This window comes from Rattus norvegicus, chromosome 10 (genome assembly GCF_021556685.1).
Source record: "Rattus norvegicus strain SHRSP/BbbUtx chromosome 10, alternate assembly SHRSP_T2T, whole genome shotgun sequence".
NCBI classification, from domain to species: Eukaryota; Metazoa; Chordata; class Mammalia; order Rodentia; family Muridae; genus Rattus; species Rattus norvegicus.
The window spans coordinates 8,458,897-8,462,827 of NC_141543.1; the positions used below are offsets into that span (position 1 = coordinate 8,458,897).

General features: G+C 46.6%; 1 pseudogene; it reads left to right on the forward strand.

The window, feature by feature from the left end:
• The first annotated feature begins 2,998 nt into the window (after positions 1-2,998).
• On the forward strand, positions 2,999-3,418 carry LOC120095009 (60S ribosomal protein L31-like; annotated as a pseudogene).
• Positions 3,419-3,931: the final 513 nt, after the last annotated feature.

The following is a 3,931-nucleotide window of genomic DNA, read 5'->3' on the forward strand; positions in this document are numbered from 1 at the left end:
GTGCTTTCCCTTTCCCCAGTACCCAGTTCCTGCCTTCCTTGAAGGTACCTGGCAGAGAATGGGGAGGAGCTGCCTGTGATGAGCATGGTGTCTAGTTGCTGCTCTCAAACCTTATGCCATTCCTTTTCATTTCCTTCGTGCTGTAATTGTAAATGAAAAGCAATATCGCAACACATCCAATTATAACCAGATTCTCATACCCCAGGGCTCATTGGAGAGAAAAAAAGTATTTATGGCTGTGAGAAGCTGTTAATCTCTGCAGCTATGGCTGAGCTTGGTTCCGCAGCAGCTGCAAGATGTGTGCTCCCTCTCTCTTCCTTATTTCTCCAGAGACGCATCCCCTCAGGTCTCATCAAATTAGATCCTGGTGTTGGTTTTATGAGCACCTTGGTTAGGATCCATTGGGCAAGATTTCCTCTGCAGCCTCTTAACCTAACACCATCCATCCTAGCTAGTTAGGAATCTGGTTAGCACACAACTTCTTAGCAATCAAAAGTATCATTTGTGGTGGAAACATTGAGAAGGCAAATTGCCCTCGAAAAGGGGAAGATGGCTTATTTTATGGTTTTGGCTGGACAACTGGTTGTTAATACTTAACGGGACAAGGCAGGGAGGCCTGATGGCAAATACCTTTAATCCCAGCACTTGGGATTCAGAGGCAGGTGGATCTCTGTGACTTCCAGGAGACTTGCCTAAAATACAAAAAGAATTAAGGACAAGTCATCTTTTCTTTTCTTCCCTTTAAAAAAAGAATTATTTTAAATTAAGATTATGTGGGTATGTGCACATAGCTAGACGAGGGCATCAGATCACTTGCAGCTGCTTGTGGGACTAGGCTTGTTACCAGAGTGCTACAATTTGCATACTGGTTCTCCCACTGAAGTAGCAAGGCTTAACTGCTGAGTTGTCTTTCCAGCCCCAGATTCCCATTTTTACTCACCTGAAGCTCCTTCCAACACAGGATTTCCAGTATGTCTTTTCTGTCTTCAAAGCATATGTAAACAAAAGGCAGATAGAAATCAGCAACATTGTTGCCACAGTTTTGTGTAATGTAACCATCCGATCAGGTACTTGCAACATCCTTCTGGTTGAAGCAAGTTGAAGGTCATAACCGTACTCAAGGGGAGGGAAGACAAACAGTAACTGGGCAGTAGGAACAGTGTGCAGCATACACATCTGTGTGAGAAGTTGCACTCACACAGGCTCTGGGGATGTAGGGTTGAGAGAAAGGGTCAGAACCACCCACCCAACTTCATCAGAAGCATTATCTTTAATGTACTGAGGAGAAATTCAACCTCAAGTGAAAACACATATTAGAATGCCCCTTGATAGCTTTCTTTGGTCAGGAGTACCTCCTGCCATAGGAACAGAGCAGGAAAGCATGAATGTGGTTGAATGCTGTCAGTAGGAAAATGTCAAGTTTTCTGAATCAACCAGGAGCAGCCCTTAGTGCCTTGAAAAGAAGGAAAGAACCTCAGTGTCTAGTATGTGACATTCACGAGTGGCCTTGGGCCAAGATTTTCTGTCCCCTTCTTCCTCTTCTCTCTCTCCCCTCCCCTTCCCCTCTCTCTTCTCTCTTCCCTCCTCTTCCTTCCCCTTTTTCTCCCCTCCTCCTCTTTTCCTCCCCTTTCTGTCTCCCCTCTTCTTCCCTTCCCTTTCCCTCCCTCTTACCCCTCCCTTTCCCCTTTCTCCTCTCTACCCTCCTCCTTCCCCTCCCTTTCTCTCTCCCCTTCTCTTCCCTTCCCCTCCACCTCTCACTAGCCCTCTTCTCCTTCCCTTTTCTTTATTTTTATTTGTTTATGTTTTGAGATAAGGTAGATTGGAGGGTTACTTCTAATCATACTGCTTCCATGTCCTGAGTGCTGGAATTACAGCTCTGCTACTGTGCTTAGTCTATGTGGTGCTGGGATTGGAATTCAGGGCTTTGTGGATGCTGGGCGAACACTCTACCAATATAGTTCAACAAGGCTGAACTATAGCTATGGCTTTATTTTTTTTAATGTCAACTGAAAATTACAATAGCTTCAAAGTCCTCTTGTCAGCTTCCAAGTCTTTCATAGGTGATTCTGGAGATCCTCTGTACATGAAGCTGGGGAGATGGAGTGACATTTACTAGCAGTCCAAAGCCCTTCCTCTGCAATCCAGGATATAAATGATCTTTGAATAACATTTTTGGGTTACTTTGGAAAGACCTCAGAAGTTCTACTGCTAGATTTCCCATTAGGGATGCCTTTGGCTGCACACAGCAAGTAGTGGATTAAACATCACAGCTTGTCCACAGGCGAAGTCCAGAGGACAGCAGGCCGAATGGGTACTCAGTTCTGCTGGAGCAAGAGCTGTATGTTGGCAATGCCCACTCCTTGTTACACTGACCGAAAGGACGGACAGAGAACTTGTTTGGGCCAGCATTCTGCTTCTCTGCATCAGCAGTGTGCTTCGTCTGATGCTTACTTTGGGCAGGGGTTGATATGTTTTCTTTGTGGCCTGTGTGGGAAATTTGCCTCCCTTGACCTCATCTTGGTTGAAGCCCCAGCTGGAGGCTCCTCATACACTGAAACTCAGCACAGGCATCCTGAGGACAGATGTGTGGGGGCTGCCTGGAGTCCCTGTCTGTCATTAGCACCTATGTGCTGGTTCCTCACCCAGGGCTTCAGTCTTTTCATATTTACAGTGGGACCAACAGTAGTCACAACCTTTGGAGAGGGTAGAAAAGGAGTGTTGGCTTAGCACATGAAGATCACTTGGAGCAATGACTCGGTATAGAGCAATCCACACTGGCTGTCATAGGGATGCCCTCAGGGCCTGGCTTGTGATAGTTGCCCGGGAGTCCAGAGAGATGTGCTGCTTAGCTGCATGGAGCTGAGTTTCTGCAGGAAGTGTCATAAAAGTCAGAAAACAATATTTTGCTCAGAAAAACTCTATTAAGAAAGATGGAAATGGGAGTATGGTTGTGGAGTCGTGGCTCTGAAATCTGGATCCATCCGCCCTGGGCGCCGGGCGGGCAGGTTCGGTGATGGCTCCCACAAAGAAGGGTGGCAAGAAGAAGAAGGGCCGTTCTGCCATCAACGAGGTGGTGACCCGAGAATCCACCATCAACATTCACAAGTGCATCCATGGAGTGGGCTTCAAGAAGTGTGCTCCTCGGGCACTCAAAGAAATTCAGAAATTTGCCATGAAGGAGATGTGGACTCCAGATGTGCGCGTAGACACCAGGCTCAATAAAGCCGTCTGGGCCAAGGGAATAAGGAATGTTCCGTACCGCATCCGAGTACGTTTGTCCAGAAAGCGTAATGAGGATGAGGATTCACCAAACAAGCTCTACACACTGGCAACTAACGTGCCTGTTACCACAGTCAAAAATCTATAGATGGTCAATGTGGATGAGAACTAACTGCTGAATGTCAAATAAAGTTACAGAATTGCCAAAAAAAAAAAAAAAAAGGAAGATGGAAATGCCAGGGCCAAATCCTGAGTCTAACCCTTTTCTCAGAAAGGCTTCTCTTCCTGAAGTTTGCTCAAAACTGCTTGCTGAGTGGGTAGGCACAAGCAGACAACTTTGTCATCCCTGAGGGGTGTGTGAGTATGTGCATGTGAGTGCATGTGTGTCTATATGTTTGTGTGTGTGTGTGTGTGTGTGTGTGTGTGTGTGTGTGTGTGTGTGCATGCCTGTGAGGGAGCACATGCATCCCCTGGTGCATGTGCAGAGTCAGTAGGCAACCACAGGGCCTTGTTGGTTCCCTTATGTTTCAGTGTGGGTGCTGGGGATTGAACTCAGGTTGTCAGGTTTGGCAGCTCGTGCTTTTATCCACTGAGCCGTCTTGCTGGCACCTAGGGATCACAGTTAATGTTCCAGAAATACATTAGTGTCTACTCTGAGCATGCAGTTTTGCTTTAAGGCCACACAGGAAAAGCAGATGTGTCAAAACAAAAC